This window comes from Prionailurus bengalensis, chromosome B3 (genome assembly GCF_016509475.1).
Source record: "Prionailurus bengalensis isolate Pbe53 chromosome B3, Fcat_Pben_1.1_paternal_pri, whole genome shotgun sequence".
Lineage (NCBI taxonomy): Eukaryota > Metazoa > Chordata > Mammalia > Carnivora > Felidae > Prionailurus > Prionailurus bengalensis.
Window position 1 is genome coordinate 70,639,627 of NC_057355.1, and position 25,197 is coordinate 70,664,823.

Sequence of the window (25,197 nt, forward strand, 5' to 3'; positions counted from 1 at the left end):
TTCTAAATCTCTCTCTCTCTAATCATGAAAGCTGTGTTTTAGCAAACTTGTTTGGAAAGATTCATGTATATTAGATTACTCCATCCTGTGTATGCAGCAGATTTGGTCATTGTCTTCTTAATTTCCTCTATTTTGTAGTTTTGGTTGTACCTTAAAAAAACACTACATTATTTCTTGTCTTCAAAATGTTTAAATGTGATCTTCAGAACATTGCAAATGATTAAAAACAAAATAATGTGAAAGTACTACAGCCTAAATGAATTCTTAATGTCACAAGTGTTTTACTTTGATGATGTACCTTTGATTTAATTGGGAACATTTTTAAAAGGATATTTGATTTGTGTTTGTAATCATCTTTGATGAGCTTGGAAATAAAATTTCTGCTCAATTCATCATTAAAAAAACAATATGAAATTTGAAGTATATCTGGATCCATGGGTTTCAGATAAGGAGATGAAAATTTGCATACCTTTTTGAAACACAGAGTAGGAAGAATTCTTAAGAAAGTTATTGATGTGGAGCTAGGAGCCAATGGCCAAGAAAGAATTCTTGCGATGTTTTCAGTGCAAAAAGTGCTTTTATTATAGGCCTGGGACAGGACCCGAGGACAGAAAGGGCTGCACTTTTGCTGTATGAAGCTGGTGGTTGTATGCTTAGTGTGTAAGGGGGAGGGGCCTTGCAAGGACTATTAGATCATAAATGTATTCTTCAAATTTCTACCCGTAAAATTACTTTTGCAAGATTTCTCTGGTGCTTATTATTCAGCTTGATATTAATTATTGGCAAGATGTACAGGCAGTCACGAGACCCTTTAAGAATGTAGGAACTAGCAGGTATTTGATCCGTATTGGAACTATGCAGGCTACAGATCAGTCTTCTGGGCTAAAGGTGAACATTTCCCTGCTTCTGTCCCTCATCAGTTATATTATATGTAGTAATGAACAATTCACAAACTTTGTGTATAATCCAGTTGCTTGCAGGCCATCTGAACCCTGAATAATTGAATGGATACTTTGTTCTAAAATCAGACTTTTTGACCTCACTCTCATAACACTTTTCCCTGCTTTAATCTGATATAGATAATGAACTTTCTAACCCATTTACAAATAAAAAGAGGTGAAGCAAAATCCCCAAAGGTTGTTAGTATATCCATCTTTGTATTTAAATTAGCTCATCTTCTGAAGAGAATCATATTGTTTCACAGATGGCTAAAATATGAGGTTGCGGGGACAACACTCTCTTCAGATTATGATTATGATTCTTTTTTTTCTGAGGATGATGAATAATAGTTACTACCTTTCCAACGATCTCTTCAGATAAGGTAGCTAGAGCTTTAACTAATTGAGAGACTAATTTACCCATTATAAAAATAAAGAGCAGTATTCCATACACTGACCTGTTGATCAAAATTTAGAGATCTATGTCAAGTGCTTTGCTCAAAGAAATGCTTAGCTTAACAGGAGATTTTAAGATAAGGTGCTGAAGTAGCAACACGACTAGTAGTAAATAACATTAACATTGTTATTAATTTTAACTTATTCTGGAGCACAACCAACATCATAGTCATAGACACTGGCCAAATTTTCCAGACAGGAAATCATTTTGTATTCAGTGATTAGCAAGTGATTATGGAATAAATTAAAATTGACATAAAACTGTTATCTGTTTCCATATGTGACTTGGGGAATGCTTCCCAGTACCAAATAATAAGACAGGTATGGCTAATTTAGAGATCTTATAGTACATATTCTGTTAACATGAGGCCCTGAAATACAGAAATCCATATGCTAACATAATCTCTTAATGGCATTTTTGATTTCTTTGTTCCTTAGAGCATAAATGGCCGGATTTAGGAGAGGTGTGATGACTGCATAAAACACAGCCAGAAATTTGTCCACCCAGGTGATGCTGAGTGGCCACAGGTAGTAAAAATGCAAGGCCCAAAGAAGAGCACTACCACTGTGATATGGGCAGTGCAGGTGGAGAGAGCCTTGAATGTCCCATCCTTAGAGCAAAGACAGATGGTAAACAGAATATGAGTAAGAGATTAGCAATAGAATGAAGCAAATGGTTGCCAGTACCCCACTGTCAGCATTTATCCACATTTCTAGGATATAGGTGTCTATGCAGGCTAGCTTGGTCACCAATGGAATATCACAGAAAAAGCTAGCCAGTTCCCTGGGCCCACAGAAGGGCAGCTTTATAGTCATAGTGAGTTGGCTTATTGAAGGCACAAAGCCAATGATCCATGATGTCACCACGAACCCAGTGTACATTTGTCTGTTCATGATGCTGGAATAATGGAGTGGCTTGCAGATGGCCACATAACGGTCATAGGCCATTGACACAACCAGAAATATCTCACCCTCTCCAAAGAATGTCCAAAGAAAATCTGACACATGCAGCCTTCAAAGGAGACAGTCTTGTTTTCCTTGAGAAAGTCTGTGGTCATTTTAGGGGTAGTAACTGAGGATAGGCAGAAGTCAATGAATGAAAGACTGGCTAACAGAAAGTACATGGGAGAGTGGAGATGAGGTCAGCAATAATTAGGAACACGATGAAGATGTTGCCCAAAATGGTGATAAGATAAAGTGAAGAAAATATCACCAGGAGAAAGGCCTGGAGCTCCCATGAATTACAAAGCCCCAAAATAATAAATTCAGGCACCACAGACTGGTTTACTTCTTCAATTTTGTCTAGTTTGTTCTAAATTCACCTGAAGGAAAGACAGGAAATTCATTTTTCTGAATAACAGTATGTGAATCAAGAAGATTTCTTCTACATTGCTGATGAAAGTCTATACTAATATAATCTGTGGAAAAAAGTTTATCTTGTAAAGCTCAATATTGATGAATTCTGTGGTTCAGCAATTTCACTCCCATTTCTATACCCAAGATAAACTCTTGTATGTGTATGTAGAGAAATTTATAATAATCCCCATAAGCAAGACAATGGAATATTATTCAGAACTATAACAAATTACAACTATAAAATGATATATATGTATCTTAGACATAATACTGAAAGAAAAAAAAGTCCAAAATGGATCCACTCAGTACTATTTATATAAAGTAAAGAGCAATGGAAAAATAATGTATATTTTGCAGAAAAAATGTAAATGATAAAACTATGTACAGAAAGAGAAGATGTAAGACCTAAGTAACCTTAAGTGAAGGGAGGTGAAAGGTAGGCATAAGGATGAGCATATAACCAGTTGTATGTTATCAATTATCTAGATCTTGTATTAGGTCATGTTTCCATCAGTGTAATTTTATCATTAAATAAACAAGCAAACACAAAATGGGCATGGAAAAATAGTGAGAGTATGTTATGAATCAAGAATTATGATCAATTTGGGATTCCTGGCCGGCTCAGTTGATAGAGCAGGTGACTCTTGATCTCGGGGTTGTAAGTTCAAGCCCCATGTTGGGTGTAGAGATTACTTAACAATAAAAAATCTTTAGCAAAAAAAGAATTATGATCATTCAATAAATACTGTAGACCTGAGGTAAAGTGACATTTTTTAAAATGACATTGTTTAGAGGGTGTATGTTAGAAAAATAGTTTCTATTTATTAATTTGAAAAACTGACACAATATTTAATATATTATTGAAGGTTAATTTTTTAAAGTTATTTATTTTTGAGAGAGAGAGAGCGGAGGAGGAACAGAGGGAGGAGACAGAATCTCAAGCAGACCCTGCATTATCAGCGTGGAGCTGGACATGGGCCTCAAACTCACAAGCCATGAGATCATGACCTGAGCTGAAATCAAGAGTCATACCCTTAACTGACTGAGCCACCCAGACACCCCTGACTTAATTTTTTTAATGAATAAATAGATGAATCAATCATTTTTTGAATCAATCATTTTTAAAAAGAGATCATACTATTTTGACAAAATGACAAAACTTTTTAACTAATGAACATAGTTAAGTACAAGAGCAGATAAACTAATCAAATACAAGGTAGTTAAAAATCAGTTAAAGAATAAATGTTCTAGGCATAAAGAAAGGATAAATCATGAGCACCAGGAAGAAATATTCTCTGTTCATGAAATTCAAAGCTTATATAACCTGTAAGAAATTATTTATAGCCTGAAGTGTACCTCGGCCATCGTGAAAGGTTTAGTTTTGAATATCACACTTTAAAATGTGTATTAAAGCCATTTTGCCAGACGTGGTATGGGACCATTGAATATAAAATCTGGTGTTAGGTTTCTGATTCAAAACAAGATGGCTTCTGAGAAACTAAAATCTGGAAATCTCTGGGTGGACTAAAATAATCCAAAGTTTATAATTAACTCTGGGAGAGAGATATGCATCAAGTTACTTGAGGAAAAGAGTTTTTTTTGTGCGTGTGTTACAAATGGGAGTTTCAGAGTTTGGTAAATTATTTCATTTCCAACATATCCACAGGAAGCTATTTTCATTCAGTCTCTTTTGCTTTAGCCTGAGAAACCATGATTTTTGAAATCTGTTCTTTCTAACAATCTTTGGCAGATAGTTCTTTCCAAGCTATCTCTTGTAATACCAGAGTAAATGGAAAATAAAAATTAATTATATTTCTTATCAACAAGTTAGAGAAACTTTAAGTTTTCCTTTAAACTAGTCATTTTGCTGCGTAAATTATTTTAAAGATCTAATAAACCTATAAAACTGGACAAGAGATTCATATTCTTTCTCTCTCTTTCCCTTTTTCCTTTTCTCTCTTTCCAGTTTCCTATCTCCTTATTTTTTTCCCATATCCTTCTGATTGTTCCCTGACCTTCTCTCTTTCAAAAATTTCTTGATCTGAAGGGCTTTGCTACATTGGATCAATTATCTCCAGCAGCCACTACTAGTTTTTGATGACTGGTGTTCACAGTCCTCTATCAAAGCTGGAAACCAGCTATACAGTATTTTTTTTCATTTTTTCTTTTTCTATATAATTCAGAGCTGTAATAAACACTTTTAACCATTGTTTCATAATCATGATAATAATCATACTTATTTTACTGCTGAAAAGATGAGTTAAAAGGTAAATGCCCAAAAGGAACACAGTTAATAGTCTATTTGGAGTTAGCTTCTGGAAAGAATGTTGGTTTGGAGAAAAGCTCAGTTTGGCTGAGAACTATGATTTCTATGAATCAAAAATAATAAAACTCTTCATAAGATTGCATGTCCAATGAAGAGGTAATTGACATAAGAAGAAATATAAATGGTCAGTAGATCTATGAAAAGTATTCTCTGTATCTATAATAATTCTATTATTTTTCTTGGCACTAACTGCTTCTGGTTTCCTCTAATTTAGTCTGTTATCCTCACTGTTGTCTATTATAAAATTGTTGATGTTGTTTAAATCCACAAGAGTTACCAGATACCAGCAATAAAAATAAGGACAGAGTTATAAAGTACTAGATATAGGAGGGCCTTTTAATTTTCTAGTGTGGTCAACAAGAATTTATTGAATTTATTTTTACTATGTACTCTGATCACTTTTGGACACTGTAGATGAAATAAAAATAGGTTCTCTAGGTTATACTAAAGAAGCAAAAACCTATGCCTGCTTGCTCACCTGATACTTGTTTTAAAAGTTGTTAACATTATTTTAGTTGAATTACAAAAGACAAAATATTACTCCTAAATTAACTATATTAATAGTCACATTAATAACACTGTTATAATTTATTTTCAATCATGTCCTAGGTGGGAGAATTAAATCTTGATTCCAAGGGTATAATAGTAAAATCAAATGACTTAAAGCAGAACTCCCCAAAGAGAATCAAAACTTAGGATGGGGGTGCGGGGGGAAGGAAAAAGGAAGAAAGTAAGGAAGGAAAGAAAGAAAAGGAAGAAGAAAGAAAGAAAGAAAAGAAAGGAAGGAAAGAGGGAAGGAAGGAAGGAAATTAGACAATACCTATTTTTTTTTGTTTTGAACTATGAATTTTAGGGCCATGTAAAAACTAAGTCTCCCTGTTTCTTTCTGTGTCTGCCTGCTCTCTCTCTCTCTCTCTCTCTCTCTGAATACCCACTGTATTTTCACCTACATTGTCTAACTTAATCTCTACAATAACCCCATGAAATAGGTCCTGAGGTTGGTCCCCATTTGTAACCTGTTAGAAGTCTCAGAACAGAGAAATAGTGTGGCTGGGGTGGGGAGTGGGATGCACACCCCATGTTTGTGACTCTAGTCCTTTCTCCTTCTTTGGTATCATTCTGCATTTCCTACTCTTCATTTCCAAAAGCATAATTCCATTCTCATGGTAACTATTGACTGTTACAACTTTTGAGAGATTTCATTCCATATTTTCTATCAGGATTTTTCCTGAGCTAAATTATTAACAGTCCATTTTTCCATGTTTGGAAATTTCTGTTATTTATGCCTACATACCTGTGCCTGGAACATAATCCAGAAAAACTGTAGCCCCTGATGACTGTGGTGCTGTGAGAACCCAAATACTTCCTCAACCAGGGCATTTAGGGAGCTGTCAGACTGAATAGCAGGTGTTTTTTATGATGCTGTATGGAGAACAGAAGTCTCAAATGTAGCTAGGAGAAGAAACCCTTGATATTTCTGGAAACTGCAAAAATTCCAACCCATCCCAATTAGTATTAATGGAAATATAGTGTTAAAACATTGTAAAATTGTCTTAAATGTGATAGAGGAAGGGAATTAAGGGAGTAGTTAAGAAATTTAGAGAGTATAGACTGTACCTTCGTATCAGAGAGACCCCATATTTGACCATATTTTTTCCTATGGATAAAGTATTGTCTATATTCTAACTAGAATCTGAAATAAACTCATATTGCCGCAAAACAAATAATCCATTTTCTGTTGTGACCAGTATCCATGTGAGAGTGTGAGGTATATATTCATTGTAGAGACTAACTTCTGGGGTAGGAAAATTTCACTTACCCAAGCTCTCTATGCTCCTTTGGGACCTCTTAATTTCTGAGTTCCTCTGAATTGAGAAAATCACTTGAAAGTGTACCTTTTGCTAAAATCAAAGATAGACCTGGTCAGTGCAATTAATTATAAAAGTTCCACTGATAGAAGTTAAGCACAGTTTTAAAACATTTCTTTGACTAACTTTTTAATTTAATACTTATATTATTTATTTTATTTTTTTTTTCAACGTTTATTTATTTATTTTTGGGACAGAGAGAGACAGAGCATGAACGGGGGAGGGGCAGAGAGAGAGGGAGACACAGAATCAGAAACAGGCTCCAGGCTCTGAGCCATCAGCCCAGAGCCTGACGGGGGGCTCGAACTCCCGAACCGCGAGATCGTGACCTGGCTGAAGTCGGACACTTAACCGACAGCGCCACCCAGGCGCCCCAATAATTATATTATTTTAAAACAAAATTGCTATTTCTAGTCCCTTCAGGAGCCAGATGACTTAGGTGAGTGGTCAGAGAAGACCAGTCAAGACAAATGAGCTGGTTGCCGATATACTCCACCTGTGTACACGACAGAACAGCCAGCCTTGAATTGCTGGTTTTGTGGGGTTTCAATGGAGGGTAGAAAAACATTTTGAAGTCTCGAGAATTTCTGTGGTTACATGAGCAAAGTTCTGGGTTTATATTGGGTGAAAGTCAGCATTATTAATATTCTTTTAGGTAACAAAACAATAATGGAAGCCTACCTTTTTATTTTCACTTACAAAGTATTACGTAAATCAAGTATTCTTGATCAGAATGCAACGCTTTAGAGGTCTGAGAAGGAAATATGATGATATGTCTCTATCTACCTTTTCTTGTTACTTTTGTTTAACCACACACACACAAGTCTGTTCACATTTTTGGTGGTTGTTTCAGTTTCCTTTTAATTCAATTACACAATTATGTGTACACATATCCACATATTTTTGGGAGGAGTCTTGTTTGTTTTTGAATAGATGAGATATAGAAATGTACTTTAATTTATTTAAAATTTATTTAAAATTAATTTATCCTTAAGTATCTTTCTTTCAATGGTGATTACTACTCTTAGAAAAACAAAGAGAAAACTTATTTAAAACATATTTCATTTTTTGTTCAAAAGTAAAGATATACTTATATTTTTTAATTTTTAAAAAATGTTTATTTATTTAGAGAGAGAGAGATAGAGAGTAAGCAGGGGAGGGGCAGAGACAGAGGGAGACAGAGAATCCCAAGCAGAATCTGCACTGTCAGCATGGAGGCTGATGCAAGTCTCGAACTCATGAACTGAACTGTGAGATCATGATCTGAGCTGCAGTCAAGAGTCTAACACTTAACTGAATGATCCACCCACATGCTCAGGTAAAGGTATATTTTTAAAATGTTCTTTTCACAGTTTAAGGATGGATGCTTGGGGTTTGGAAAGCTAATGTAGAAAAACAATGAGGTATAAGGATGGGATTGCTGGACTTGACATTAACTATGTGGATAGTGTCAGTGATGTGAATCCACTAATCAGCTTGGCTAAAGATCAGGCAAAGGAAGGTGGTATCTCAAGACATAGCCTAGAAACATCACTACGTTAAAGTATAGATGGTTATGTTTAAGGAATGGAAACCACACGTAAACTAGTAAATAAACCAGTTATTGCGTTGTGTGAACATTCTAGACAGTCTGGAGAATACAAACATTTTAAATTATGGCAACTACACTAAAATAACATTGAATATGTAGTGAAGCAGAGTTACATACCTTCACCTCAACCCCACATTAGCTCATCAGGAAGAAGTGGCTGTGATGCAGTGTATTGCAAACATTCTGTTGTTTATTTCCTTCTCTTCTCATGGTTAGAGAACATTTGCTAAATAGGCATTTCACTAGTCCTGACTGGTGGGGGACTCTACACAAGTTCCAAGCATTTACCAAGTATAGACCTCATAGTCACTATCCCTGTATCTGGTACATTCTATGTAGGTATTCTAGGGAGTAAATGAGTCCTAAATTTCAGCTCCACCAAGGAAGAAGAAACCATGGTAGAGAAGTGGGTCAATGTGTTCAACTGAGAGAGGTTTTAAGATTGTTATTCTTTGAGGGAGAATGGAGTAGTTACCTAATTAGATCTTGCTCACTTATCCCTAGGTAAAACTAAAAGAGTGAAAAGTCTCAGAGATTTCACCTAAGATGGGCATTTATGTAGCAAAGGGCACTTAGATATATCATCTTCCTAAAGTGGGTCCAATCAGGCAGAGGGAAGTAATTTTAAAGGACTGGGAAAAATGTAATTGTGATAGAGGATGAGAACAATACCTCTTGCTTATATTAATATATTCACTTACCAAGGATTTTTATTTTATTTTATTATTATATTATATTTTATTTTATATTATATTTTATTTTATTTTGAGAGAGAGAGAGTGAGAATATGAGTGGGAGAGAGAGAGAGAGAGAGAGAGAGAGAGAGAGAGAGAGAGAGAGAGAGAGAATCTTAATCTCCAAGCTCAGTGTGGAGCTCGACAAGGGGCTTGATGTGGGGCTTGACATAGGGCTCAATCCCATGACCCAGGGATAATGACCTGAGCCAAAATTAAGAGTTGGATGCTCAACTGACTGAGCCACACAGGTGCCCTGATTTACCAGGGATTTTAATCACTTATCAATCAATCATCCTGGACATTAGCAAGTCACTTTGGGGACCATATTATATTATACATCATAATCCTAAAGCACGTGTCAACATCCACAGCTGACTAAGGTTTTTACTAGAATGTTTGCTGGCCAGTAGATCAGCCACGCTCTATGAGAGTGATTATGAAACCTTGAATAAGTGCCTGGTAGAAGTAAGCAGAGAACCCACAACAGCATAAGCTCAGGTATGAGAGTTAAAACACATGCACACAACTCAAAAAGACTCAAAACTTGGAGGCATCTGGGTAGCTCAGTCGGTTAAGCATTTGACTTTGGCTTGGGTAATGATCTCATGGTTTGTGGGTTTGAGCCCCATGTAGGGTTCTGTGCTGACAGCTCAGAGCCTGAAGTCTACTTCAGACTCTGTCTCCCCCTCGCTCTCTGCCCCTCCCCCACTGTTTCTCTCCCTCCCTCTCTCTCTCTCTCAAAAAAAAAAAAAAAAAGAAAAGAAAAGAAAAGAAAAGAAAAGAAAAGAAAAGAAAAGAAAAGAAAAGAAAAGAAAAAAGACTGAGGGCACCTGGGTGCTCAGTCAAGCCTTTCACTTCGGCTCAGGTCATGATCTCATGGTCCATGGATTTAAGCCCCACATTGGGCTCTGTGCCGGTAATGTGGAGCCTGCATGGGATTCTCCCTCTTTTTCCTTCTCTCTCTGCCCCTCCCCTGCTCATGCTGTCTCTCTGAAAATAAATAAACTTAAAAAAAAGACTCAGAACAATTCCTATTGGATTTACACTATTCACTAATGTTTAAGGTGGAGGAAGGAGGTAAAGTTTAAATAACGATGTCTGCAAATGAGTTGTTGCCAACTTAAAAAGGGATACATGTGTATATATCACAGGGGATTATAGGAAAAAGACATAGACATTCATTTCTTAAATTAGAATTCTGGATTATGTTAGGAAGGGCCATTCTAAGACCACTGACTCAAAAATAATTGTAATTTGGAGTTAAGTAATTATTACACAAAAAGGAATTTACTTACTTAGTAGTAGGTAGACTTGTTGAATGTTGGCCTGGATCTTCTCCCAGACTGAGCAATAGATTAGTGTCACTGAGGTCTCTGATCAGCAGACTGCTCATAATTTTGTTTGTGTTGACCACCTGAATTCAAATGGGCTTCTATGAAATAATAGGGGGGCAATTAAATTCTGTTCTTTTATTTGACTTTATTATTTTTTACATCAACTGCTTGTTTGAAGAAAAAGTAGTAAATATTAAGGCAACTTAAACTGAGTTGTTTTTCTAAGTTGTTTTCTCACCAATATTTGAAAAATACCTTTTTTTTTTGTCTTGAGTAGTTTGGATAGACAACTAGATTAAAAATTTCAATGGCTTTTAACTTGTACTTCTGTATTTCTCCAGCTGCTAGGCAATGGGGCTCCTAATCCATTACAATGAAAAAAATACTGAAAGACCCAGCCTAATTAATATAATTATAAATAAGACCAAGACATCTATGAGCTAAGAATTGTGCGCAGGTAATGAGGAGGGAAGAATTAAGCGGTGTAATTATGGATGTGTTCCACTTCCTACATTTTTTTTTTCAAGTGTCAACCTATTAATCATTCAGATGTTCACCAGCCAGAACACTGGGCCTGGATAAGCCACTTTTCCTTTCTGTCACCTAATGACACAAATGTGACACAAAAGCAGCCACACCTGCAATGCCTCTTGATGCAAAGTATTTGGAAGATTGAACAATTCAAGTTTTATTTCCCTGTGGATGAAGGATCAACAGGCTATTAGGATATTGCACAGAAAGGCCTGAATCTGCAAAACATTTATACTTCAGGGTGAACTTATTCTAACACCAATGTGTCAACTTATCTGAGACCCCAGGATGCTCATCCAGGCACTGAGTTTCCAGCAGGCAAACTCTCAGCAGGAAGGCCACCTTATTCCTCCTCCCTCTGCCTTTCTAGCATAGGAGGTGCACCTGCAGCATCTTGAGTCAGGCCGGGTCGTGTCCAGCGTGGGGCCAAAAGTGGGGCTTGAAATCACAACCCGAGGTCAAGACCTGAACTGAGATCTTGGATCTCGGATCTCGGAGATCTTGGATGCTCAGCCAACTGAGCCACCCAGGCGCCCCCACTTCCTACATTTTTAACAGTACCATTTTGATGATATCCTCATAAACCCCTAAGAGATAACATTTTTTGTGTTGTTAAGGATTATTTTACTTCTATCTTCAACTTCTTTCCATCCAGATATAGAAGCCTGGGACATATAAGGTTATGATTTCTCTAACCTACTGTTTTCAAAACAAAGTTTTGTTTGGTGGAATCCCACCTGCTTGGTGCCTATTAGTTTCTAGCCCATCATTTTCTAGCAGTCTACTCAAGGAAGAGACTGAGTTAAGACTGTATCTTATAAGAAGTACTAGATGTAAATATATGTAGTGTAGATCCCTTACCTTAAAGAAGGTGCTATTAGATTGGTAAGTCAACAGTGGTAAGACACTGAACAGCAGACACTGAACAGTAGAATCATTCTACTTTGATTGAATGATAGACTCTCCAAAGATACCGAGAGTAAGGAATGTGATTTCAAATAGTGGAGATCCCTATTAGCATAATACGTGAAAGAGGACAGCATTCGGTATAAACCGGGGAGCCCAGGCTTTAAAGACAGGCAAAAGTAGCCTGAAACTTGGCACTGTCACTTGTGAACTATCCGAACTTAGTCAAGTTACAAACTCTGAGCCTCATATTCTTTTATCTAAAATGGGATTCTTGTATTACCTTAAATTTTTTTTTGTATATTTCTGGACAGTATCCAACCATTCTAGCTCAGGTAAACAAATAAATGCGTAATATGTAAAATGGTGATAGTAGTGGACCCAATTTAGTTTATACAACACACCAGTATTCACTCTTGCCTTCCTTGCTTTATTTCTAGCCCCAGTATCCATAAGAATGATTGTCTTTGCCTCTGCTAACAACCAGGGGCCCAATATGGTTGCTTCTATAGATCCCTGATACCTCTCAGGCATGATAAGACATTGTTCTGTCTCCTTCTCAGACAAGAACTTAGAGTTTTGAGGGAAAATCAGATAGCAAACAAATACTTATGTAAATAAATAATAAATAAATAAATAAATAAATAACTGAAAGCTGTACATAACTTCTGTGGAAGAAAAGGTATATAGTGCTGTGAGAGAGTGAAAGAGGAAATAATTTTTTATTAGTTAATTTTTTTATTTGACTATAGTTGACACATAATATTACATTAGTTTCATATGTATAACATAGTGATTCACTTTCTCTTTATATCATGCTATGATATAAAGCACACAAGTGTAGTTACCATCTGTCACCATACAACATTGTAGTTTATACCACTGACTATATTCCCTAAGCTGTGCCTTTATTCCCATTACATTCTTTCAATAAGTGGAAGCCTATATCTCCTATTCCCCTTCCCCCATTTTGCCTGCCTTCTCCCAGCAACTATCAGTTTGTTCTCTGTATTTATAGGTTTGTTCTGCTTTCTGTTTATTTACTTGTTTTGTTTTTTTGATTTCATGTTATAAGTGAAGTCATATGGTGTTTATCTTTCTCAGACTTATTTCACTTAGCAAAATACCTTCTAGGTCAAACAAAATCAAAGTCATCACAAATGGCAAGATCTCATTCTTTCTTTGGCTGAGTAATATTCCATTATTAGATAGATAGATAGATAGATAGATAGATACAGATATATAGATATATACCACATCATCTTTATCCATTTGTCTATTGATGGACATTTAGGTTGCTCCATATCTGGGCTATTGTAAATAATGCTGTGATAAACATGGGAGTGCAGGGGCGCCTGGGTGGCTCAGTTGGTTAAGCGTCTGACTTCAGCTCAGGTCACGATCTCGCCGTCTGTGAGTTCAAGCCCTGCGTCGAGCTCTGGGCTGATGGCTCAGAGCCTGGAGCCTGCTTCTGATTCTGTGTCTCCCTCTCTCTCTGCCCCTCCCTGCTCATGCTCTGTCTCTCAAGTAAATAAACATAAAAAACAAACAAACAAACAAACATGGGAGTGCATATATCTTTTTGAAAAGGTGTTTTCATTTCTTTGGGTAAATACCCAGTAGTGGAAAAATGGAATCATATGGTGTTTCTATTTTTAATTTTTTGAGGAACCTCCTTAGTGGTTGTACCAATTTACAGTCCTACCAATAGTGTTTGGGGGTTCCTTTTTCTCTTCATCATTGCCAACACGTGTTATTTCTTGTCTTTTTATTGTAGCTATTCTGACAGCTATGAGGTAATATCTCATTGAGGTTTTGATTTGCATTTCCCTGATGATTAATGATGTTGAGTATCTTTTCATGTGTCTGTTGTCCATATTATGTCTCCTGTGGAGTAATGTCTATTCAGGTCCTCTGACCATATTTTAAATGGGGTATTTGTTTGTTTGTTTGTTTGTTTGTTTTTTGGTGTTAAGTTGTATGAGTTCTTTATATATTTTTATATTAATCCTTTACTGGATATATTATTTGCAAATATATTCTCCTATTCAGTAAGTTGTCTTTTGTTTTGTTGATGGTTTCCTACACTGTGCAAAAGCTTTATATTTTGGTATAGTCCCAATAGTGTATTTTTGCTTTTGTTTCTTTGCCTGTGGAGACATATCTAGAAAAACGTGGGCTATGGCTAGTGTCAGGAATTATTGTCTGTGTTCCCTTCCAGGATTTTTATGGCTTCAGATCTCACATTTAGGTCTTTAATCCGTGCTGAATTTATTTTTGTGCAGGGTATAAGAAAGTGATCCCCAGTTTTATTTTTTGTATGTAGGTGTCTAGTTTTCCCAGCACCATTTGTTGAAGAAACTCTCCATTTTTCTTTAATCCATATTAAAAGTAGCTCTTGTGATTGGTGTATTGCAGGAGGTGAGGCTTAACGCATAATTTGTGTTGCTCCAGAGATACCACACGTTTGGTTCTTCCTCCCCCCACAGAAGCCCCTAGGTATCTCCTCCCTTCAGGGCATCCTGATACATAGCCCCATTTCATATGCTATCAATCCCTTTTTCTTCCCCTGGGTGCCACTCCCGAGCACACATGACCCACAGTGTATAAGTGCACATGGTTTGGAACATAAGCATCTTCAAAATTCATTTTTTGAGAGGGAATGTTAGGGTCACGAGCCAGCTGGGTCCCCTGCAGTGCGCATCCTTATCCACATGTGAACCTCTGTCGGGACTGTGACCTGGGAGGAGTCTGCTCCTCTGTGTCACCAAGCACTTGGAGCATGTACGTGCCAGTGTAGATGAGCAACTGTCCGGTCACCTGGGTGGTGTGGCACAGGACCTGCAGCTGGCTCCTCAGCAGGGCCTTGACTCCTATACACCAGATGTTGTAGGACACCAAATATATCTCATACATGGTGGTCTTGATGTTTCATATTTTTGCCTCCTTTGTCATAGACTGATTGGCCATAAAAGTGTGGGTTTGTTCTAGGCTTTCTGTTCGGTTCCAGTGATCTATGTATCTGTTTTTGTATTGTGGCTTTTTAAGGTTTATTTATTTATTTTTAGAGAGAGAGACAGACAGAGAGAAAGAGAGAGAGAGAGTGTGTGCACAAGTTGGGGAGGGGCAGAGAGAGAGGAAGAGAAAGAATCCTAAGCAGGCTCCACACTGTCAGCACAGAGCCCAACACAGGGCTCGATCCCACCAACAGATCCCTCAGATCATGACCTGAGACCTTGGTGATTAAATCAAGAGTTGGCCTCTTAACTGAACCACCCAGGTGCTCCAGTACCATACTGTTTTGATTATTACAGCTTTGCAATGTATCTTGAAATCTGGGATTATGATACCTCCAGGTATCTTGTCTTCTTCAGGATTGCTTTGGCTATTATTTATTTGTTTATTGTATTACTTATTCTAGTTTTGTGAATAATGCTGCTGATATTTTGATAGAGATTGCCTTGAATCTGTAGATTGCTTTGGGTGATATGAACATTTTAACAATATTAATTTTTCCAATACCTGAGCATGGAATAACTTTCCATTTTTCCATTTGTTTGTGTCATCTTCAGTGTCTTTCATCAATGTTTTATGGTTTTGGGGATAAAGGTCTTTCACCTCACTTAAGTTTATTCCTAGGTATTTTATTTTTCTGGTGCAACTGTAAATGGTGTTATTTAAAAAATTTCTGTTTTTCTCTTTCTGCTACATCATTATTAGTATACAGAAACACTACCATATTTTGGCTGTTAATTTTGTACCCTGCCACTTTAGTGAATTCATTTATTACTTCTTGTAGTTTTTTTTTTTTTTTTTGGTGGAGTCCTTAGGATTTTCTATGTATAGTGTGATTTCTTCTGCATATAGTGACAGTTTAACTTCTTCTTTACCCATATGGATGCTTCTGATTTCTTTTTCTTGTTTGATTATTGTGGCATAGCCTATTCAGTGCTATGTCAGATGAAAGTGGTGAGAGTGGACATCCTTGTCTTGTTCCTGATCTTAGAGGAAAAGCTCTCTGTTTTTCACCATTGAGTATGATGTTAGCTATGGTTTTTCATATATAGCCTTTATTATGTGGAAGTATGTTTTCCCTAACCCCATCTGGTTGAGAGTTTTTATCATGAATGGACATTGAATTTTATCAAATGCTCCCCCCCCCCAATCTAATGATAAGGCAATTTGATTTTTATCTTTTTTGTTTGTTGATGTCATTTATGACATTGATTGATGTGTGAATATTGAACCACCCTTGCAGCCCAGAATAAATCCCACTGGATCATGGTGAATTATCTTTTTAATACATTGCTATGTACCATTTGCATTTTGTTGGGGATTTTTGCATCTGTGTTTATCAGGGCTATTGGCCTATAGTTTTCTTTTTTGTGTGGTATCTTTTTCTGGTTTTGGTCTCAGGGTAATTCTGGCCTCAATTGTGTCATAGACTCTGGGTCTAGAGTTCTTTCTTGTCCAGCAAGAAAGTGAGATGCAGGATTAAAATGCGAGAGATGTCCAGGAAAAGACAAGAGTCCTGAATAAGGGTCCTTGCTCCGTACTTATTAGGATCAGAAGGCTTACAAGCGTGATGGATGTGCACAAAGAGACAGTGAATCTTTGAACATTAACTCATGGGTGTGAGGGAAAGGGGGTTTTGAAGATATACAGTGTTAGGGGTTTAGGTCAATATAAAAATCCTGGCTCAGGGCAGATGGATGTTAACTGCAGACAAGAGGCTCTGTGTCTGTTTATCTTAGCCAGCCTAGGGGATAAGACAAATAAACCATGCTGCCTCAGGGTTAACAAGGCACCTTTCTTTTGCTAATTAGCTCCTCTCTGGGCAGCTTCACCCCCCACCATGGTCTATACCCCTATTTACCTGTTTACCTAATTTGGTCCTTCCTTCCTGTGAAAGCAACTTTCTGCTGTTGTACTAAATTGGGAGGTGTTTTCACCCTGAATACCTAACCTTGTATACTTCATATACATTTGTTTTGGGGCTTTTGCCCCTTGTCTCTATCTTGGGGGCCTTTGCCCCGCCCTCTCTATCCTTATTTGACTAATTTTGTTTACCAAAATTTGGGTGTGAGCATCCTATGGCTTTGTAATTCTTCATGCCTTGTTAACCCATTGGTGCAAGCCCATGGAATTCCTAAACTTATTCCCAACTTCTCATTTTATGTATGTGTGTGTGTGTGTGTGTGCATATGCACACACATGTATGTATGTATATATATGCCACAAGAAATAAAAGTGTTTTAAAATCAGGTTTATTTCAAAGCACAATAAAAAGCAAGAGAAACTACAATCTTGGGAGAAAGCAATTATCAGAAGCTGAGTCAGATATGACATATTTTGGAATTATTGTATAAGGAATTTAAAATAACTATAATTAATACATAAAGCGTTCTAATTGGAAAAGTAGACTATATGCAAAAACAGATTGGTGAGGTAAACAGAGAGATAGAAACAATATGAATCAAAAGGAAATGCTGGAAATCAAAAACATGGTAAGACACATGAAGGATGCCTTTCATAGGCTCATCACTAGATTGGACATAACAAGGATGGAATCTTTGAGCTTGAAGATACATCAGTAGAAACTTCCCAAATTCAAATACTTGGAAGGAAAAAAATGACAAAAATAATCATATATATTATTCAAGAATGGGGTACAATAATAAAAGGATATATGTATAATTGGAATAACAGAGGAAAAGAAAGAGGAAAGGGAGAAGAAATATTTTCAATAATAATGGCTTGAGAATTTTCCAAAAATAATGACAAACATGAAAAAAAAAGAAACAAGAAAAAAGTCTATACATAGGCATATTATATTCAAACTGTAGAAAACAAAAGAGAAAATCTTGAAGGAATCCAAGGAGGGTAAACATTATTTATAGAGGAACAAGGATAAGAATTCCATCAGACTTCTTGTCATAACCATGTTATGGTTGAAAGAGTGAAGTGAAATATTTACCATGTTAAAAAAATTAATCTAGATTTCTATGTTCAGCAAAATTATCCTCCAAAAGTGTAGGAGAAAAAAAAGTTCTCAGAGAGAAATCACTCATTCTTCAAGAAGACATAACATTCCTTAGTATGTATGCACCTAAAAACAGACCATGAAAATACATGAGGCAAAACTTGATATAAGTCCAATGAGAAATAGACAAATCCACTATTATAGTTGGAAACTTCAAGTCTCTGTTTTCAGTAATTGATACATCCAGAAGGCAGAACTTCAGTAAGCTCATAGTTGCTCTCAAAGGAACCATCAATCAGCTTGATCTAATTATACTTATAGATCACTTCATCCAACAATAACAGAATATATGTTCTTTTCCAGTTCACATGGAATGTTCAGCAAGATAGATCACTTTCTGGGTCATAAAACACTACCTCAAAAAGAGTAGAAATCAGACAAAGTATGTTGTTCTCAAACCACATTGGAATGAAACTAAAAATCAATAACAAAGATAGCTGGAACATTCTAATACATTTCGAGATTAAGCCATACAATTCTAAATAGCACATGGATCAAAGAAGAAGTCTTAAAAGATATTAAAAAAAATTTTTTTTAATTTTTAAAAATCTATCTTTATTTTTGAGAGAGAGACAACAGAATGTAAGCAGGGAAGGAACAGAGAGAGAGGGAGACACAGAATCCAAAGCAGGCTCCAGGCTCTGAGCTGTCAGCACAGAGCCCGAGGCAGGGCTCAAACTCACGAACAGTGAGATCATGACCTGAGCCGAAGTTGGATACTTAACTGAGTGAGCCACCCAGGAGCCCCTAAAAATGTTTTTAACCACATGGAAATTAAACTACAATTTATCGGGGCGCCTGGGTGTCTCAGTTGGTTAAGCGCCCAACTTCGACTCAGGTCATGATCTCGTGGTCTGTGAGTTCGAGCCCCATGTTAGGCTCTGTGCTGACAGCTCAGAGCCTGGAGCGTGCTTCAGATTCTGTGTCTCCCTCTCTCTCTGACCCTCCCCCGTTCATGCTGTGTTGCTCTGTGTCTCAAAAATAAATAAATGTTAAAAAAAAATTTTTTTAACTACAATTTATCAAAATGTGTGGAACACAATGAAAAAAGTACTTAGAGGGAAATTTATACCATTGAATTCATATATTAGAAAAGATAAAAGATCTAAACTCAGTACTTTAAGCTTACATGTTAGGAAACTGAAAAAAAAGAGAAAGAACAAGTTAAGCCTAAAGCGAGTGAAAAAAAGACATAAATATTTGAGCAGAAATCAATAAAATTTAAAACAAAATAGAAAAAACCAACAACATTAAAAAGGTAGTTTTTTGAGCAAATCAATGAAAGTAATAAACTTCCAGCCTGGCAAACAAAAGAAAGAGAGAGAAGACACAAATACCAATATTAGAAATAAAAGAAGGGTCATTACTAATGATTCCATGAATACTAAAAGAATAATAAGGAGATATTTTTTAACAACCTTAAGCCCACAAATTTGATACCTTAGATGAAATGCATCAATTAATTCCTTGAAAGACACAAACTACCAAAACTTACCTAATAGAGAAATAGATAATATGATAGGCTTATCTGTAATAAAAAAATGAATCAATAATTAATAACCTTCAAAAAATGCAACTTGCCCAATTCATTTCACTGGTGAATTTGCCAAACATTTATGGAATAAATGATACTAATTCTCTACAATTTCTTCCAAAAATAAAAAGCAAAGGGAATGCTTTCTAGCATTATTCTTTGTTTTAAGAAAAAAGTTTATTTATTTATTTTGAGAGAGTGAGAGAGAGAGGATGAGTGGGAGAGGGACAGAGAGAGAGGGAGAGAGAATTCGAAGCAGGCTTGGCACTGACAGTGCATAGCCCAATGCGGGGCTCGAACTCACGAACGGTGAGATCATGACCTGAGATGAGATGAAGAGTCTGAAACTTAACTGACTGAGCCATCCAAGTGCCCCTTCTAGTATTATTCTTATACCCAAATCAGATGTTGACATTATGAGAAAGAAAAACTGGAGACCAATATCTTTCATGAACATACATGCAAAATCCCTAACAAAATATTAGCAAATCTAAATCAACAATATTTAAAAAGATTATACCCAAGACCGATGGGGAGTTATTCTAGTTACACAAGTCTTGAACATTTGAAAAGCAATTAAATTATAACAGGCTAAAGAACAAAAATCGCATGATCATATGAGGTGATACATTAAAATATTTGGTGCATTTTGTGTTTGATAAAATCCAACACCCATTCATGGTGAAAACTTTCAGCAAACTAACAATAGAGGAGAATTTTCTCAATTTGGTGAAAAAACAATTATGAAAACCAACAACTAAAACAGCTAACATCTCACTTGAGAGGGAGAATCTGGTTGTTTATCCCCTAATACTGCAACAATATTTCATTTCTCCTATTCAACATTATACTGGAAGCCCTCACTAGTGCAATAAGACTAGAAAAATATTGGGTATGTAGACTCAGAACAAAGAAATAAAACTGCGTTTGTTCACAGATAACATAATTTTCTACGTAGAAAATACCAAACAAATGAGAAGAAATCCTCCTGGAAGTAATAAGCAATTATAGCAAGGTCATAAAAACAAAATTCATATTCCAAAGTAAATTGTTTTCCTATATACGGCCCTACACAATTGGAATCTAAAATTAAACAATACCATTTATATTACCATGAAAAATGAAACATTTAGGTAAAATCCTATGAAATATATATGTGATATATATGCAGAAAGTTATAAAACTCTGCTAAGATACCAAAAACCCAGGGTGTCTGGGTGGCTCAGTCAGTTAAGCGTCCAACTTCATCTCAGGTCATGATCTCATGGTCTGTGAGTTCAAGTCCCATGTGGGGCTCTATGCTGGCAGCTCGGAGCCTGGAGCCTGCATTGGATTCTATGTCTCAAGCTCTCTCTGCCCCTCCCCAACTCATGCTCTGTCTCTGTCTCTCAAAAATGAATAAATGTTAAAAAAAAAAAGTAAAAAAAAAGATATCAAAGAATATCTGAATAGTGGAGAATATTGTTAAGATGTGGATTATTCCTAACTTGATCTAGAGAGTTAATGCGATCCCAACCCAAACCTCAGCAAGCTGTTTTGTGAACTTTGACAAATTGATTCTAAACTTTATATGGAAAGAAAAAAATCTGGATACCCAACACAATACGGAAAAAGAGCAAAGTAGGAGATAGCTACTACTTGAATTCAAGGACTGCTATAAAGTTACAGTAACCAAGATAATGTGGCATTAGTGTAAAAATTGACATGTATGGCAATGGAGGAGAGGAGACAGTCTATAAATAGACCCATGAAAATGGTCAACTGGTCTTGACAAAGGAGCAAAGGCAATTCAGTGGAGAGATGATAGTCTTTTCAATGGTTTTGGGATAATATGACATTCATATGCAGAAAAGGAATGAAAACATAGGCCTTTTGTCTTTCACTAAAATAACTAAAAATGGATCATACAATTAAATATAAATTGCAAAACTCCAAAACATCCAGAAGTTAAAGAGGACAAAATCTAAGTGATCTTGGATTTGGAGAGGAGTTTTTTGACACAATTCCAAAAAAACATGATACATGGAAGAAAAAATTGGTAAGTGGAACTTTCTAATATTTAAAAACTTCTGTTCTGTGAAAGACCATGGTAAGAGAATTGAAAGACAAACCAAGGATTGGGAGAAAATAGTTGGAAAACACATATTTGATAAAGAAATATATCCAAAATATACAAGGAATTCTTAAAGCTCAACCCTCAGAAAATAAACAGGTCGATTCCAAAATGGGCAAAAATTCTAAACAGACCAAACCCCACCATAAAAGATGTACAGATGGCAAAACAAACCGAGAAACAAACACACCCACATACACACATACACATGAAAAGACACAACATCATTTGTCATTGAGGAATTTCAACTTTTGACAACAAATGAGATACAACTGTACACCTATTAAATTGGCTTAAAAAACTGACAACATTAAATGGTAGCAAGGATGCAGAGCAAGACGTTAAATAACACATCCATCACTTTACATATTTATTTAATTTTTTTGTGAGAACACTTAAGTTCTACTCCTTGAGCAACTTTCAATTATACAATACACTGTTATCAACTATAGTAACCTTGCTTTACATTAGATCTTCATACCTTATTCATCTTATAGCTGAAAGTTTGTACTTTTACCAACATCTCCCTATTTCCTCCTCCCCTCCCCTACCCAGCCCCTTGCAACCACTTTGTACTCTCTGTTTCTATGCTTTTTTCTTTTATTTCACATATTGGTGATACCATGTAGTATTTGTCTTTCTTTTATACCTCAATAAAACTGAAAAATTTTTTTTAAACCCCCATTCACTGCTGGTGGAAATAGGAAATGGGACATACATTTTGGTAGTTTCTTACAAAGCTGATGATAATATTACCATAAGATAAAGCGATAGTATTCCTAGGTATTTACCAGATTGGTTAAAAACTTATGTTCCCATAAAAACTGCATGTATATAGGAACTTTATTCATAATTACCAAAAACTATAGAAAACCAAGATGTCCTTCAATAGGTGAATGGATTAAAAAAACTGTGGTATATCATACAATGGATTATTTAGCAATAAATAAAATAAGGTATCATGTCATGAATGTATATTCAGGAAACTGAAGTGTATATTGCTAAGTGAAAGCAGCAAATCTGAGAAGGCTGCATACTTATTCCATTTATATGACATTATGGAAAATGCAAAATTATGGAGACAGTGAAAAGATGTGTGGTTATCAAGGGTTCAGGGGTTCAGTGGGGTGGATGAATAGGTGAGGTACAGGAGATTTCAGTGCAGTGATACTATTCTATATGATAGTATAATTTTCGATATGTGGTTTTATGCATACTGTGTCATCAATGAGAACCTAAAAGGAATGATGCCCTGGCAACAACGAGCATGCGTAGTGCCCAGATGTTTGTTTCTAATATCATCTCCAGTAAAAGGAACCAGACATCCTTGGAGAAGTGGCTGATTATAGAAATAGGGCAGAAATACACAAGATAAGCCTGGAACATTCTGTAATGCCAGAAAATAAGGAAATGTTCAAATATATACATACTCACCCATTTTGATGGTGGATATCAGGGTATATCAGGAACCAAATGAAAGAGCTCCCACTGGGCTAAACTGAAAAAATTTGTACAACAAAATAAAATAATATTTAATCCAAATAAGTATCTTAATCCAAATTATAAAATAAATATCCATGAACCCATATTGATATAAATGATTGAATAAATTAATAAGTAGGGTAGAAATTTTCCATACAGAAGAATTACAAGTAAATTATGTAGACACTCTAACTTAAACCTAAACCTGGAGGAACATAACCCCTCATTTCTTAAATACGGGTTCAGCAAGATGACTTCTTTCCAAAGTGTACAGTATGGAAAGCAGGGAAAAGTAACTTTGCAATGAAGAAAACTGACAAACACTATTTCAGCCTGATAATCAAGGCCACGAGAAATGAATATAACCTTGATAGGAGGTGATTAAAATGGCACTTTATTTGTTGTGTTCCTCCCCCAAACCCATGACTCTGGTCTAATCATGAAAAAAAAATCAAATACATTCCAATAGAAGGGTATCCTACAACATTTATGGCCAGTGCTCCTTAAAACTGTCAAGGTCATTAAATACATAGAAAGTCTAGGTAAGTATTACAGCCAAGAACAGCCTAAGGAGGTATGACATCAAGAAAAAATAAATAAATAATTGTGTATCAAAGTACAATATCAAGAAAGTGAAAAGATAGTATGTTAGAATTGGAGAAAATTTTTGCAAGTCATATATCTGATAAGGGTCTTCTATTCACAATATTTAAGGAACTCTTATAACCCAACAGTACAAATAAAAACCAACTCAATAAAAATGGGCAAAAGACCCGAATAATTTCTCCAATGAAGATATACAAATGGCCAACAAACACATGAAAAGATACTCCACATTGTTAGTCATTAGGGAATTATAAGTCAAAACCACAATGAAATACCGCCTTTGACCATTAAGTTGTCTATTAGCAAGAAAAAAAAACAAAAAAACAAAATGAGTGTTGGCTAGGATGTGGAGAAATTAGAACTTTTGTGCATCATTAGTATGAATATAAAAAGGGACACCCACTGTGGAAAACAGTATTGCATTTCCTTAAAAAGTTAAACAGGGAATTACCATATAATCCATTAATTCTACACCATATAACCCATTAATTCTACTCCTAGGTATTTATACAAAATATTTGAAAACAGGTAAAAAAAAATCTTGTGCATGTATATTTTTAGTAGAACTTTTCACAATAGCCAAAGGTGGAAACAATGCAAATGTTTATCATCTGATGAATGGAGAAACAAATGTGGTTTATCCACACAAAGGGATATTACTCAATCATAAAAAGAAATGTACTGATATACACTTCAATATATGTAAACTTGAAAATTCTAAATGAAAGAAGCCAGACATTAAAGGTCACATATTGTTTTGATTTTATTTATATGAAATATTCAGAATAGGTAAGTGCATGGAGACAGAAAGCAGATTAGTGTTTGTCAGGAGCTGGAAGAGAGGAATGGCCAGTGACTGCTCGATGGATATGGAGTTTTCCTTGGGGTGATGGAAATATTTTGGAACTAGATAGAAGTTGTGGTTGCACAGAATTGTGCCATTGGATTCTACCCTTCAAATGATCTTGTGTTGTGTGAATTTTCCCTCAATAAAATTAAATACCTGAGAAAGATAAATGAGGACATATTATTTTCTATTATGAATTAAGATTTTAGTTGTCTACTTTGTTTTGGCATATTGTTTTTCAGTCATAGTTGGCTTAGGTTTACCTTTCCCTCTGCTAGATATTTAGGTGAAAATTCAGTTTTGATCTTAAAAAGTATGTTAAAATTCACACACTAAGTTTTTGCTCATTTTAAACTCTCCAGGTCAGATATTATGTAGAATTTAGTTAAAAAATTTTTATATAATGAGAATAATTATTAACAATTTAATAACAATATAGTTTATTAGAACAATATGTTGAAATGGAGCTCCTATAATAGTGTTACAAGATATGAGAATGTGTGATATTTTTTCTTCTTTGTGTCTTAAA

At 35.7% G+C, this 25,197-nt stretch overlaps 1 long non-coding RNA gene, 1 other non-coding gene and 1 pseudogene across 2 annotated transcripts in view; all 3 read right to left on the reverse strand.

The window, feature by feature from the left end:
- Positions 1 to 1,787: 1,787 nt before the first annotated feature.
- Positions 1,788 to 4,115, reverse strand: LOC122468043 (annotated as a pseudogene).
- A 6,458-nt stretch (positions 4,116 to 10,573) lies between these two features.
- LOC122467878 overlaps positions 10,574 to 25,197 on the reverse strand; it is a 39,280-nt gene continuing 24,656 nt past the window's right edge. Inside the window, exons 3-4 of the long non-coding RNA XR_006293099.1 lie at positions 23,168 to 23,231; positions 10,574 to 10,704 (exon numbers count right to left, since the gene is read on the reverse strand). This is a non-coding gene — a long non-coding RNA (uncharacterized LOC122467878). The remainder of the gene's footprint in view (positions 10,705 to 23,167; positions 23,232 to 25,197) is intronic.
- On the reverse strand, positions 11,132 to 11,266 carry LOC122469883. The gene has a single exon (XR_006293762.1). It is a non-coding gene; the product is annotated as a small nucleolar RNA SNORA17 (small nucleolar RNA).